We start from the raw sequence: 16,366 nt of genomic DNA, 5'->3' as shown, positions 1-16,366 counted from the left end.
TTCGTAAGGGAATTCAGCTAATTTGAAGCCTTTTTGTGATATTTGTGTCATCTGCAACAACAGAGTTTTAAATTTGTTCCATAATTAGCCCATTCCTTCTCTCCGCATCCATGTGCACCAACACGCCCACACAAGTGCGGCAAAAAAAGCAGGACCTAAATCACGCTTCATGCGAGGTTTGTCATGTTTGCATTGTGAAGACTCAGATGGAGCCCTTGCCTTGCAAGTAAACTCACCCACATCCTTGCTCGAGGCTATTGCATGGTTTTTCATTTCCTTGCTTCTAAATGGTCGATGCATGGACAATTTAAAAATAAGTTAGCAAGAAAGCCAAACAGAGAAGTATTGTATTTTGTGACAATGTCAACAAAGAGTAAAATGAACCTGTTGGTAAAAGCCCTATTTGAGCAACAGTGGAAGAAAGGGTTACAACTATTATAGGAGACCAATCAGGAAGCAAAGGAGTGTTATAAACCACAGCAGAAACAGGGAGGAAGGGGGAGGGAAAGCCAGAGTGATGAGGGAGGTGGGAGGGAAGAGAGAGAGAGAGAGAGAGAGAGAGAGCAAAAAGAGGAGGAGGAGAGAGATGAGTAGGTAGGGCATTTTGAAAGCACAGAGTGTAGGGATGGTGAGAGAGAGAGAAAGACTGAGAGGGAAGGAACAAGGGATAAGGAGAGGTGCAGATCTCTAAGCGAGATGCATGGCACAACATCCTACAACATCTGACTTCTCTGTCAGGCAAGGGAGCGTTCACAGGAAAGCAGACGGAGGAAGACAGCCAAACTCATCCTTTCAGATAAGCATGTACTTTATTACTCGTCCTGGCATGGCTCTACTCAAACTGGGAAATATATGGGCTACCAGGTCACTCACTCTTATGGCAGCAACGAGAGGTAAAAAGCTTGAAGTTTCTGTACTCTCACAACTGGAGCATCTGCTAAAGGGAATGCATGCTATTCTATACAAGGCATAACTTTAGAAATCTGTACAAAGCTGATAACTTTTATTTATTTATTCTTTAAATGTGCAGGGTTGCTACCAAGAATGAATACATATATGTGACCGTATGCTTTAAATTCATAGCAGTTATAATCTATGCTTTGGACAGGAATATGAATTGATTTAACAATTTTGAAGAAAAACTGTGCGCTGTTTTGCTTTGACGCTTGCAATGTGACTTTTTTTTTTATGTATATTGTATTTTGATGTGAATCCTCTAGTAGCCAACACAGCAGTTACACATTTAACTAATTTAATGTATGTGGAAAGAGCACAACTGAGTAATCGAAACCTATTTAACCCATTATCCTCTTAAGGGGAAGATGATGTGAGCGCTCTTGTCGCTATTACTTTTTTTTGGCTAGTGCTGAAAGCTGCCTTCCAGCTCAGAAAAATAGAGAAAAAGTGAGAGAGATGCTTGGAGATGTATGAGTATTCTGCTTCACATATGGAATATTGGTGTGGGAGTACAGCAAACCTGCTCTGCAAACAACCACTCACAGTCGCTGTGGGAGTCCATTATTCCAAAGGAACATGAGTTTAATGAGTTGGGCTTAAAGGTGCCATAGAATGGAAAACTGTGTTTACCTTGGCATAGTAAAATAATAAGAGGTCTGTACATGGAAATGACATACCGTGAGCCATTGTTTCCTCCTCCTTATGTAAATGTCGTGCTTTCAAAAGAGCACTGAAAAAGAGGCGAATCCCAACATAACATTGACTGTGATGTTACATATGGCATCATTAGTGTTTACGCCCCCAACATTTGCATGTCCTAGACCAGCTGGACCTGCACAGCCAAATCACCGATGCGGTGTTGCCAGATATTGCTATTAAAAAACTAAAAAGATAAATAAAAACGAATAAAACTAAATTACTACCTTTTAAAATCTGAATCTTCGTCTGATACAGGCTCAAACATATAAGGCTGGATGCCTAATCTCTAATCGTTTACACCGGACGGTAGAGATCTGTTTGGTTTATGAAATGAGCTGCACTATTAAACGGCCAATCAGAGCAGAGTTATTAACATTATTATTCATGACACTTCCAAATAAGGTAATGACTATTTCATTCTAGGGACAAATCCTAGGGTTGTAAATGGACATGCAAAACAGTTTCCTTACCAAAGCCACATACCTTCTATGTAGATTAAATAAAAATAAAAAAAAAATTATGCATTTAGCAGACGCTTTTATTTTACAGTGCATTCAGGCTATCAATTTTTACCTAGTATGTGCTCCCGGGGAACCGAACCCCCAACCTTGTGCTTGATAGCACAATGCTCTACCAATTGAGCTACAGGAACAATGTAGATATGTAGATATAATGTAACAATTTTAAATATTGTATCAGTGCATTCTATGGCACCTTTAAGGCTTGTCAACTAACAAATTACACCAGAGACACATTTAAACACAAAGAAGTTGGCTTTGACTGGGGTTAATTCTTAAAAATGCAATTGGAAGGGAGCACAATCATTACAAGGTCTCAAAACAACCAGAAACCATCGATTGTGGACAAAGTTAGTGTAAAATGGCTTATGCAAATGCTAAGATGCCACCACTATCCTTTAGAGATTTTCAAGGTCATTTATGACTTGGGAAGAAAGACAAAAAACTATTCTAATTCTTCACTTTTTTGCACCTGCTAGCAGCGAGAGTTTGAAACTACGGAGGATGGAGCCCCTGTTCCTTTGTCCCACATGAACATTGTGAAAAAGAGGGGGTAAATATATGCCACACTGTGCACCGGCCTGACTAGCTCCTTCCCTCTGGAAACCTGTGAGCTTGTTGTGATTACTGCGTACTGCTGTCTACCTGCATGGTCTCCTGGAGCTATCCTGTGGATTACAAGGCGCCATGGACTCTGTAGGAGTCGGTGCAACTTTTGTTATATAGTGAGGAGGGAATGCCATTCCTTACCTGTCACACTGAGGGAGCTGAATTTCTTCTTGTGGTTCACAAAGTCTTGGAATAAACAATGATAAGAGAGGACTTTTGCAAGGATGGGGCATGGTGCTGTCCCTGATCGTTTCTGTAAGATCTGCTCGGCCAACACAAAGAACAAAAGGCTAAAAACAAGCCTGAATACAACACAGCTTTCATGTAAGGACCACGTGGATATTACAATGCACAAACCCTTCCCACACTCTGAAAAGGAAGAGCAAAGTGTTTCCATCTCCCACATCCACCCACATAAATCTGAGGATGCAAGGGAAAGAGGTATGAGCTGGTTAGATGGTGTATTATCAACCCTACAGAGAGCTGTTTGAGGAAAACGGGGTGTCCTCACTTGTCCAGTCTGTGCCATGCTGGGGCTGAGGACAGCCTAAGCTGATGCATTTGTTAAATATTAGCTCATTAAAAAAAAAACGGAGCAAGTACATAACAGAATGGCATTGAAGGAGCAAAGGACACTGCTGAGATAAAGAGGCGCTGGAGTATGGTTGGCGTCTATGACCAACTGCCAACACATCAACGCTTTGGTTGCATCTGCTACACAAGCTCCTAACGAGGACAGTGAACACAAGGGAGGGGTGAGTTTTTCTTAGTATATGCAGATAAATATTTCATCATTTTTTCCGTTTTTAACTGTGGTCCTTTCCATTCACATTTTTGTTAGATGCCAACTAGAATTTGTCTAAATCAATTTATGTTTGAGAAGCTATTCAGTTCTGTCATTATCTTACACTCAGTAGCATGTCATGAAAATGCTTCTTAGAAATACATGTAGCGTTTAAACAACCTTCTTCTGTTTTTGCACGTGTAGGAGAATGCATACCCCTTCTGTACTGGGATTCCAGACCATCATGAGCAACGTCACTGTCCTCGATAACGTTGAACCTCTTGACTCCGAAATGGACTTGGACACTCCTTACCCTGTCAGCTTCCAGGTGTCTCTAACAGGTTTCCTCATGTTGGAGATTGTGCTGGGACTCAGTAGCAACCTGACTGTGCTGGCTCTCTATTGTATGAAGTCAAACCTGGTGAGCTCTGTCAGCAACATCGTAACCATGAACCTTCATGTGCTGGACGTCCTGGTGTGTGTGGGCTGCATCCCACTTACAATTGTGGTGGTGCTATTGCCACTGGAAGGCAACAGTGCACTCATCTGCTGCTTCCATGAGGCTTGTGTGTCTTTTGCTAGCGTGGCTACTGCTGCCAATGTCCTGGCCATCACACTAGACCGCTATGACATATCAGTTCGGCCTGCAAATCGAGTTCTGACAATGGGACGAGCGGTGGCCTTATTAGGGTCCATTTGGGCTTTATCATTCCTTAGCTTTCTGGTACCCTTCATAGAAGAGGGTTTCTTTAGCCAGGCAGGTAATGAAAGAAATCAGACAGAGGGGGAGGAACCGTCAAACCAATATTGCACTGAATTGGGTCTCTACTATCACCTGTTGGCACAGATCCCCATCTTCTTCTTCACTGCTGTGGTCATGTTGGTAACTTACTACAAGATTCTGCAGGCGCTCAACATCCGCATTGGCACACGTTTCCATTCGGTGCCCAAGAAGAAACCTAGAAAGAAAAAGACCATTTCCATGACTTCAACCCAGCCAGAGTCCACCGATGCTTCACAGAGCAGTGCAGGCAGGAACCCACCACTGGCCATGCGTACCTCCGTGTCCGTGATCATAGCCCTCCGCAGGGCAGTCAAACGGCACAGGGAACGCCGTGAACGACAAAAGAGGGTTTTCCGAATGTCGCTTCTTATAATCTCCACCTTCCTGCTTTGCTGGACACCCATTACCGTGCTAAATACAGTAATCCTGAGTGCAGGGTCGAGCAACTTAACGGTGCGTCTCAGACTGGGCTTCCTGGTCATGGCTTATGGAACCACCATTTTTCACCCGCTGCTCTATGCCTTCACTCGGCAGAAATTTCAGAAGGTCCTAAAGAGTAAAATGAAGAAGCGTGTTGTGTCAGTTGTAGAGGCGGACCCTATCCCCAATAACGTGGTCATCCACAACTCATGGATTGACCCAAAGAGGAACAAAAAGGTGACTTTTGAGGAGACCGAGGTCAGGCAAAAATGCCTCTCATCAGAGGATGTGGAATGAGCTAGTGGGTTAATTTAAGGCAAACATCCACATCAGGTACAGAATCATTAAAAAAGGGAAACCACTAATCCAAAGAAGTAATGAATTTAAGTGTATTAACTGTACAGTATCTAAAGAGAAATAATTTATTATTATTTATTGTTATGGTGACTATTGTAAATGTCTTAGATGGTAAAGTGTAAATACTGCATGTGTTTTAATCGATGTGGTCCTAGAGATTGTACAGACGTACCCAAGTAAATTATTAACTACAAATGTAAGTAGAAAGACTTAGAAAATGATGTTCCTGGGTTTGTTCATTTGCATTAAATACCCCCCAAAACAGCTCTAAAGATGAATCCTGCACAACTGTGATAACACTGGGTCGTATTTCTTCAGTAGTTTTTTTGTTTTAATCTGTAGAGAAAGTGGTTATATGTATTTGTTCTCTTTTGACTTCAGCCACCTCAATTTTTACTGTTGCAAAATATTAGATAAGAATTCACACTATGAGTTTCATTAAGTGGATATTACCTGCCCTCCACCCTGCAATAAAAGGATCACGATGGCTATATTACTCAGGTCAACAAGTCACAGGGTGCACTTACAAAGCAAGGTCTGCTTCTTTTCAAAATCACTTGCACGGCCAGTTGGCAAAAAAAATCATATCTTTTTATAGAGATGAGGGAGGTGGCTCACAGCATATTGTCCAAAAAGCTGCTGGAGTATGAAGTGGATGGGGGGTGTCATTGAAAAGGTGTTGATTCCAAATACTTGACCTTATGAGACCTATTGAGCTTGTTGGTGTTTGATTATGGGTTAGACCGGATTAGAGGGTGATAACTGTATCTTTTGGCAGCCTACAAAAAGAATCACCTTTGCATTGCAGCACTTAAAGGTCACACACTGTTCAGTTTGAGAGGCAAAGTCAAGCCATTAAACATTAAACATGAGAATTAAGTAAAATACAGTTATGAGGCGCGGGTTAATTCCTGACTGAGTTGACATGTTCAGTTTCAGGGTGCAAATGGTGTTGGACGATAGCTTGCATTAATAAAATGCATTTCAAATCAAATCATTAACAGCGATGACTAATAAAATTTGATAATAAATTTGACAACCAGTTCTCAAGGGGGTATCTAAGGTTAGTAAATAAAGGTGTGACTATCTCAAGGGTGTTACGTATGAAACTGTAGAGCCGCTAAATGCTAATTGAATATACTTTATCAAATTAAACAGCTGTTTCAAGCACTAAAAGGTTTTCACAAACTAAATCTTTCGGTTCATGCCGGTGCAAAATGCAAAACAATTATATGCACATGTACCGGCAGTTCCCCAAAGCACATCTCAGTTGGGTAGGCTTTAAACTTGATTGAAAACCCATCTGACAGTTTTTAGGAACTAAACATTACTATTTTTCAGCTTATTATCATCAAGTGACTGTGCTACAATCATACGTTCTTGAGTTTATCTATAGATAAAGGGTCAGAGCCAGGGATGATCCATATTTAGAGCTCACACACTGTGCCGAACAAGAGAAAGTGGGAACTGAAGTGCATGATTGATGCACGTCTTTTATGGAGTACAGGTCTCTCAAAACAGTGAGTTATTATAACAAAAGCTGCATGATGTGACAAATCTGTCAATGCTGTACCCAAGTCCCAGCTATCCTGGGGCTCTATGCTTTAATATCAAGGGCAAAATTGTTACTTTTAGCTTATATGTACTCCCACACAACTCCCAAAACTCACATGGCAGATTCTAAGAGCCCTTTGGCCATCCTCATATGCAACAGATCATACAGAGGCCTGTGGAGCTGTTACCCTGTGATGACTTGACCGAAGGTTTGGGGTTGGCCATTTGTGGAGGCTTTATTTTTTTGAGGAAAAACAAGCTGTATAGACATTTCTGAGGCATGTGGGGGAAAATATCATATTTGCAAGTGAGCAATGCCAGTACAAAAGGCTGCCAAAACACTTGGACTGCTTTGCTTACAAGCCGTGTTCAGGGCCTGAAAGCATCCAAAGTCACATTAGCACAAATACAAAGTACTGTTTCATTGTTAATGCCAATAAAAGAATATCTTGATTTAGACCCTGGTAACTTGGTTAGCTTATTTTTTTTATTATTACTTTTTTTCACAACAACACCAACCAAAAACTTAATACACATAGAAAAAAAGCATCAAATCTTCTTTGAACAGCACCCAAGAGTCAAATGTTCTCTCTGTCTGTCTCCATATCCACAGCCAAACCACAAACCACATCATCTCTGTCTTTAAAAATCGAGTTAATTGGAGCATCCTCATGGAGCATCCTTACTTTTCCACTTTTTACTTTTTATGTTAAGGTGTCCTTGTTACGGTTTAATTATACATTTACTTACTATATGTTTAGGGTTAGGCTTAGGGTTACTTGCAATTAAGGATAATTAATTGTTATTATAATATTAAGTGAATGTAACCTAACAAAGACACCTTCAAATAGACACCTTATTTCAATATTTAGGGTAACAAGGTTGGAAATGCAAGATATATGACTGTTTCCCAAACAGATTGAAGCATGCACTTCACCTTTCTTCCTGTCAATTCTCAGCTCTTGACATTTATCCGACTTTGATTTCCTCTTCACAATAACAGCCTAATTCCTTCAGTTTACCCATGTTATCCCACTCTAATCATCTTATTATGGCTGACAGCAATCACACACATGCCCTCCACCAATCAAAACACCTTTACCTCCTTCCATTGCCCCAGTCAATCTTCCCTTTAAGCCATTTAGAGTTCAATCCATCTGGCAGCCCATCCATACCTTACAACACTGGGAAGGGATTCATAAATCATCTTGGCAAGATGGAGAGCTATCATCATTATTGTGTAAGGCCTGCCATAATTCAGAGCTATTTCAGGCATATGTTTTGTGTAAGCAGTGAGATAAACCGAGAAAATAACAAATGACCTGCAAAGCCACTTTGGTTAAAAAAAAACTATATATGCTGCCTATCCATTCAACTCTATGCTGGAACACAGTGATGTCGCAGTTATGGTAAACAGGAAATCGAACTGTCAATTAAACCTTCAAGGGTCCATTATCATTTACTGATTGTCTTGTTTACAATCCAATAACATGATGCTATCAGCATTTCTATAAGCTCTGAACTCGACCCAGTCACAGTCCAACTGCACCTCGTCAGGTTTCTGGGGACAGCGTGCACTAGACAGAGACAGACTGTAAAACAAAGACAGCAGTTTAATTGCTTCCACAGTTTCAGAGCTGTATCCTGCTCTATTTGTGATCTAGCATGTGCCGTAAAACACTGTCAAAACCGACAGACCAAAAGCTTTCCTTGTAAGGCAGCGTGTTTTTAAACAAGCTGCCTAATGGGAGATTTGTTAGACAGCTTTCTAGCTGGATGCCAGAGAGGCGCACATACAGATAATGATATCATATCAGACCCTGGCTGTTCATGTTATACCTCCAGGGGGTGGAGGGAAGGCATAAAAGCGGAGCATCCAGTGAAAAAAAACAGACAGGTGCTGTTAGAGCAGTCTAATTGTCTCGTTTTGGATGGTGACGGTAATGCAAAGATGTCTCTGTAATCCATTAGCTGAGTGAGACGAATCCAAATACGACCCTCACTTTGACATGATAAATAATTCAATGGATGGAAAACATATTACTGGATCATATTGTGTCACAAAGAGAATAAGTTTACGGCTCAGGTTGACTTTTAAGGAATCTTCTAACGGAGTGATTAGGAACTCTTACAGGAAGCAGCTCGCAAACAGAGCTTATGCAAGTGGAAAAATGCAAAATGCAAAAATCAGCATGCCCTCCTTATGCACAATGGGAAACTACTGTCTGTCTGCATTGATTTAGTTTCATTTGAAAACAATATGCAAATAGAAACCAGGAAAAAGTACCTTGCTGATCTTCACTGGAATTTATCCCACAGGGCCTGGATCTCAAAAACCAAGCATGTGTTTACCGTATCACACAAACTTGGAATGAGAGCACACTGAATTTGCATTGTGCTATCTTATTTATCTGTCCATATGACATCTAGGCAAATGTACAGACAAAAAGACAACAGAGTACGAGTCAATATGAATCTGATATTACAGCCATTAAACCCATGACCGAAAACAATTTCTCTCATTTCAGATAGTGTCCACACCACATGAATTCCAGACTATAATATGGAAATGTTCTACATTCTCATTTTACTTTTGAAACATGGCTTTTCTAGTGAAACAAGATTGCGAACGTGGAAACAAATATGTGGGACAGGCTTTAATTTGATGCAGCAGAAATTGATTGGATCATGAAAGGTGCTCTCTATATTTACATGAGATGGGTTGAGGGCTGACGTCACCAATACGACCTGGAGCGTGCATTAAAAAGCACTCGGGTCATTACTGGAACTGAAACCACTTGTGAACGTGATTTGGGTCAGGTGTTAATCAAGGGGGTTTCAACGAAGCGAAACCTAAAATATCTCCAAAGCAGGTCAGAAAATATCAGAACCAGTTTCAGACGGTCCTAGCACCTGTGTTGCAAACTCAGCAAAACATTTAGGCCACAAGAACGGTGCTGACCTGGAAACAGTGCAAGATTTAACTAATGCCATTTACACACAAGTGGAAGAAGCTATAGCTTTTGAATAATTGGCATCAGCGGCCTAAAAACAGGAACACAAAATTAAACATTGGCAAATGCCAAGACAACCAAATCCTACATGAAAAACTGCCATGATGTTAGAAAAACAGGTTCACTTAAAAGGGGCCGTTCACATCGTGTAGTTCTAGGAACTAGCTAGTAGGGTCATTTCTAGAGAAACTATTTCTCCCTCAGGCTGTTTTTTCTGGTTGCATTTGCACCTGCAGCAGGAAATCTGTTCATTGAAAGGTTCTTCGGACAGCTCAAAATGGTTCTTCAACTGCACCCCTTTAATTTAAAGAGTATTGCAGCAACTTTCTTTCTGATTAGCCGTCATAGACGTGATGCAACCCAATGAAGACAACAGAGGGAGAGTGTTGCCACTCATGCAGAGTACCCCATTATGAATAAATTCCTCCGTTCATCAAATAACATAATGATTTGTGGGTCTATGATAGCCAGCACAAGAAGCTGATGTCTACATTATGATCTACACGTTAAATCCTCCATCTAGAAATTCATCCATGGCAACCAAAGGTTCCAAGATATAGAATGAACCTACAATAAAACTGTTGAAATCTGGTATTAGTGACTCATATTTCATACTAGTGTAAAATCATGGTACTAACATGAACCCCTGTTCACATAAGTGTAAATTTTTAGAAATTGAAGTTTATACATCATCTGAAAGTTGATTAAATATGCTTTCCATTAGGGGAGGAACAGTAAAACTTTTCACGGTTCGGTTTATTTCACGGTTTTAGAGTCATGGTTTATGGAAAAACTATACTTTCAAAAAAAAACAACAAAAAAAAACACACCAAATAAATACAATAGAGTAAAGATATAACTAAATTGGGGTGTATAAATGAAAGATTATTCTTTATTAATGTTACAAAAGCTTTTCAATCAAGAGCAGATTTCTTTGTTGTTGCTGTGCGATTAATATGAAGACTGTCAAGAGACTTTAAGAGAATGCACTGATCTAGTAGGCCAACGTTCAGCCGGCTATGTCAAAGGACAGGCATTTTGAAATAATTTTTGTGTGCATTTGTCCATTTAAACACAATAGTTCAGAGAGAGCGTAATATTTGCGTGCGTTCTGAGACGTGGGTTTGCGCCTGTGTGCACGAGCTATCATCTCCCGGGTGTTGACGTAATAAATGACTGCTCATATTCCAGCATACTGCATTTGCATCGAACAAGAGTGAATGGTTTTCATCGCTGTTGTTGTAATGTCTGGGGAGCCAGAATATGCATCCATCAACAGAAACAAATATATGCTGAACCCTGTTTGTTTTATGTGTTATTTATAGCAAACCATACTACAGAAGAACGTCCTACCCCTACTTTCCATTGAGGTATGGTTTATTAGGATCGGTCATAATTTGGCAGAGATACATCTATTTGAAAATCTGGGGGAGCAAAACATAATAATAATTCAAAATACTGAGAAAATTGTCCAAATGAAGTTCTTAGCAATGCATATTTCTAATCAAAAATGTTATTTTGATATATTAACAGTAGGAAATGTAAAAAAAATATCTTAGTGGAACGTGATATTTACTTAATATCCTAATGATTTTTGGTATAAAAAAAAAAATCAATATTTTTGATCCATACAAGGCTTATTTGGCTATTGCTAAAAATATACCCCAGCTACTTAAAACTGGTTTTGTGCTTCAGGGTCACATATATGATTATAATCCATTGTAACACACATTTTGTGCTAAAAAAGAAAAAGAAAATAAGGATATGTAGTGTGGCTTTTTAAAGGGATAGTTTACCCACAAAAGAAGACCATTTGGTAAGAAGAAGAAAAAATATATAGTAACCATTGACTTAGTATGGAAAAATACTATTGAAGTCAATGGCCACCAGCAGCTGTTTGGTTACCCTTTTTTCTTCAAAGAAACTCATACAGGTTTGGAAAAACTTGAGGTGAATAAATGATGACAGTTCACTTCTGGGTGAACTATCCCTTTAAATTAAAAGTGTGGTGTTACTAATCAAACTTATCATTTTTGTCTGGAAGACTAGTAATAGATGAAACATAGACCTAAATTGAAGGAGGGACCAGATCTACATCTAAAGACCAATTTGGGGCCTTTTTAAGGGTCTTTGACTAGTATAACAGCATTTTTCCCCTCACAGCAATCTTAGCTGAATGCAGAATTATTATTAATAATATTATAATTAAGGAGAAGGATGTGCATCATCTAACAGGATTGTTTTGACACTAGAACATGCTATCAATTAATCATCAATGCATTTCACACACAGAAAATACTACAAACAAGCATGAATAAACATTTAGTTCACACACTAACAGCCAACAGACACTGTATTATAAAAAATAAAAATGTAATGCTTGTAAAGCAGTGAGTTTTTCTTTGTTTAAATCATGCAACTGAGCCAGATAAAGCCTGTGGGCAGACAGCAGGTGGATGAAGGACTCGTGGAGGTCAGTCTTTTTTGGTTTTCAGTGAATAGGTGCCGCTGAACTGTCCCAAAGGTACGTGCATCTGATTTTGTGTGTGTCTGAAACTGATTGCTTTGTCCTGGGGTGACAGTGCGTCAGATATTGTGACAGAAAAATTATAAAAGGATAACAGAAAAAAAAAAAAAAAATCAGCTGTGTCCCCATCATCAGGTCTGGTCTTATTCTTACTAGGAATAAAAATAAATTATAAAAATGTGTTGCTAAAGGCAAGGACAGGACAAACCCAGACACAAAAACAACATGGAATGAACAAAGTCTCACACTTCTGAAGCGATTTGTGCCATCAGATATAGTCAAACACAACAATGAATAGTACGAGAAGTAGATTAGAGCAATGTTTCATGTTTAAAAAAAATATATGCAAAAGAAATTTAAAAGAAATGTATTCTTTTAAAGGTTTTATCTAATATTGGTGACAACTTTCCCCATGCTCATCAAACAATATGTACAATAACACTAGTGCAATTCCTGCATTCATATTATTATCTTTTTTATAATTTTTTTTTTGTGACCAAGACCTTAATATCTGCCAATATTTAAAAAATATCAAAGAACTGAAAAAATAAAAAGACTATCCACATAAATACTGTGACAACATGCCCTGCTCTCCTTTAAAAATGTATTTCCTTTATATCGCTGCATGCAAAATCATGATCAAACCACTGAGGGTCCATCCTGGTGCTACGCTGATTAGCAAACACAAAAATGCAAATGTGTTTTCACACTTCAATAAAACTGCACAAGAAAAGAGCAGAAAGGGGTTTTGAGAGTAAAGGGGAGCATTTCATAACCACAGTGACCTTTCCATAACTGTATTCCATTCATATTTAATAACAATTCCCCAAAGCCACTAAAAACCAGGACCGAAGACCCTGTAAATCCACAAGACGTGTAGAGCAGGACAGCTGTGGGTATTCATGTGTGCGACTGATAGACTGTGAGAGAGACCAGATCCAAATGGACTTTTATTGATTTTTTTTTCTTTTCTGCAGATTCAGACACTCATGATGGCATCATGTGAGCCGTGGGGCAGAAAGTGAACATGATAAAAGCATGCATTTTCTTGCCTTGCCACACAAAGATACTAGCAGGTGCACAAATGACTTTCCTTTAGCCAAAATAGATGTTTTGAACTCTTTTTTTTTTTTTTAACCATGACAATACACAGTGACCACATCTGTCAAGTTACAGAGAACAAAAAGCACAGTAAAAGTAGACCATGCAAGCTTCAGAAGAAATGGACTATGTCACACAGCCACTACAGACTTTTTTATTTGTTGTTCGTTGTTCTGCTTGTGGAACTTGCCAGAAATTCATTTTGAAGGTCACTATGAAAAAAAAAAGTCTGTAAATCTTAAATACTGCACAAAGATACTAGTTTTATTTTCCTCTAAGGAAACAAAATTATATGGATTTAGAATGAGTGAATAAATAACTACAAATCATTTAAGAGATATATTAGGTCATGATTAATTCACTCTCAAAAGATTTTTGAAAGACAAATTTAAATTTATTTAATTTTTAGTACATTTTGTATTAATTTATTTATTTATTATCCTTTTTGAAAATCTATATTTTCATTTTATTGGTTTATTTTTGGATGTGATAATCAATAGTAAGTCAATATTAAAATACATCTATCCCGCCAGAATAATTTCCTTTTTTTTGTGTGTTCATTTTTTTTCTCCCCATGCTGGGTGTATTACTGAATCTGTCTTTACTGAAAACAATTGTAAAGCCGGGGCTGTCTCTATCTAGCCAATAAACATGGAAATCATGCCTCTGAGCAAAGGCGCACGGCGTTTGTTAAAGCAAGACAGTGAAAAAATAATAGTTCTGCAGAATGTCTCTAGGAATATCCAGGGATAGACAGATATGAGATATAAAAGTAAGAAAATAACCTGTAAGCAGGCGAGCTGGGCTGTCCGTGCCACAATCTTATTGTAAGGGTCAACAATTTTGGTCCTTATCCTGAATAAAAGGAAAGTGAAATAAGAAATGCATAATTATTAAATACTGCAACGCATCTGACTAACTGGTGCTTGCAATTTTCAATTTATAGCAAAAATAGCACATTTTCTGATATCTATTAACCATGCATGTGATGTAACCACCACTTTTTTTTTTAAATTGGACCATTTAAAATGCCTTCAATGGAGTCATTTACCTGTCCACAGCACTGTGGAGAGCAACGATTCGGGTCTGCATCATTTGTTAGACACCTAGAAGCAAAAACACCCATAATTTCCTACTCAGATTGAGCTGAACTGCATCCACTGTGCAAGAATTTAACACGTGACAAGTGATCCCTCTGGTGGACAGAAGCTAAACTGACCGTGCATTCAATTCCATTCACATTTATTTGTATAGCGTTTTTCACAATACACATCGTTTCAAAATCAGAAAACGCATTCTCAGAAAACGCATTTTTACTACATTACAATTAATTACAATCTGTTTTCAGAAGTGACTGTGTCAAAGTAATGTCCATGCATACAAATCATGTCACATAATGATTTAAGCAAAAACAGTGAATGTATTAAAGCTTAGATTACATGCTGTGATCATAATGATTGCAATATAAAGAAAATTTGAATTTGATTTAAAGATGCCATCATCAGACGTCATTCAAATACATCTCATACAGCTGTTTTTCTAACTTTCTGGACATGATCCTAACACAGACCTGCATTGAAAGCTGTTCATTCTTACCGGTGTTTGTCTCACCCTGACAGGTGTTTGTCTGATCCTGACAGATGTTTGTCTCACCTGACAGGTGTTTGTCTCATCCCGACAGGTGTTTTTCTCATCCTGACAGGTGTTTGTCTCATCTGATAGGTGTTTGCCTCACCCTGACAGGTGTTTGTCTCATCCTGACAGATGTTTGTCTCACCTGACAGGTGTTTGTCTCATCTGATAGGTGTCTGTTTCACCCTGACAGGTGTTTGTCTCATCCTGACAGGTGTTTTTCTCATCCTGACAGGTGTTTGTCTCATCTGATAGGTGTTTGTCTCACCCTGACAGGTGTTTGTCTCATCCTGACAGGTGTTTGTCTCACCCTGACAGGTGTTTTTCTCATCCTGACAGGTGTTTGTCTCATCTGATAGGTGTTTGTCTCACCCTGACAGGTGTTATTCTCATCCTGACAGGTGTTTGTCTCATCTGATAGGTGTCTGTCTCACCCTGACAGGTGTTTGTCTCATCCGACAGGTGTTTGTCTCATCCTGATAGGTGTTTGTCTCACCTGACAGGTGTTTTTCTCATCCTGACAGGTGTTTGTCTCATCTGATAGGTGTTTGTCTCACCTGACAGGTGTTTTTCTCATCCTGACAGGTGTTTGTCTCATCTGATAGGTGTTTGTATCACCCTGACAGGTGTTTGTCTCATCCTGACAGGTGTTTGTCTCACCTGACAGGTGTTTTTCTCATCCTGACAGGTGTTTGTCTCATCTGATAGGTGTTTGTCTCACCCTGACAGGTGTTTTTCTCATCCTGACAGGTGTTTGTCTCATCCTGACAGGTGTTTGTCTCATCTGACAGGTGTTTTTCTCATCCTGACAGGTGTTTGTCTCATCTGATAGGTGTTTGTCTCACCCTGACAGGTGTTTTTCTCATCCTGACAGGTGTTTGTCTCATCCTGACAGGTGTTTGTCTCATCTGACAGGTGTTTTTCTCATCCTGACAGGTGTTTGTCTCATCTGATAGGTGTTTGTCTCATCCTGACAGGTGTTTGTCTCATCTTTTATGTCTCACCTGACAGGTGTTTGTCTCATCTCGACAGGTGTTTGTCTGATCCTCCGCCAGCTTTGCCAGCTGCTCTGCAATGACAGCATGATGAATGGCTTGAGCTGTGTACGTCTTCACATCAAAACCCTCTTCAATGAAATCAGTATAGCACTCTGGAAGGAAATAAATTATTAAATAACTATTACTGCAGCTTAAAGTGTCGATCGAGATGATTAATCAGCCTGGTTAACGTACAAACACATGCACATATACAATTCAAAAACAGGAATCATATTAAAGCTGGATTTACCATCTTTCAGCAGTGTATTCGCTGTTGATTCCGGACTAGCCTCCATCGTTGCCATGTCACCAGTGACGTACAATCCCTGCGTTACAACATGAATGGAGAACAACGGCGATTGGTCATGAATAT

The 16,366-nt window shown here is 39.2% G+C and overlaps 1 long non-coding RNA gene and 1 pseudogene across 1 annotated transcript; one reads left to right on the top strand and one right to left on the bottom strand.

Annotated features, from left to right (window-relative positions):
• The first annotated feature begins 623 nt into the window (after window positions 1-623).
• On the top strand, window positions 624-7,146 carry LOC127956659 (G-protein coupled receptor 22-like; annotated as a pseudogene).
• A 6,014-nt stretch (window positions 7,147-13,160) lies between these two features.
• Window positions 13,161-16,360, bottom strand: LOC127956660 (uncharacterized). Its single transcript, XR_008153611.1, has 5 exons — window positions 16,244-16,360; window positions 15,961-16,106; window positions 14,376-14,430; window positions 14,110-14,179; window positions 13,161-13,536 (listed from the first exon to the last, which is right to left on the bottom strand). It is a non-coding gene; the product is annotated as an uncharacterized LOC127956660 (long non-coding RNA).
• Between the last annotated feature and the right edge of the window lie 6 nt (window positions 16,361-16,366).

The sequence above is a fragment of the Carassius gibelio genome, chromosome B4 (assembly GCF_023724105.1).
Source record: "Carassius gibelio isolate Cgi1373 ecotype wild population from Czech Republic chromosome B4, carGib1.2-hapl.c, whole genome shotgun sequence".
NCBI lineage: Eukaryota > Metazoa > Chordata > Actinopteri > Cypriniformes > Cyprinidae > Carassius > Carassius gibelio.
Note: the sequence above shows the minus strand (reverse complement) of the source record. Positions and strands in the feature narration are given on the sequence as shown.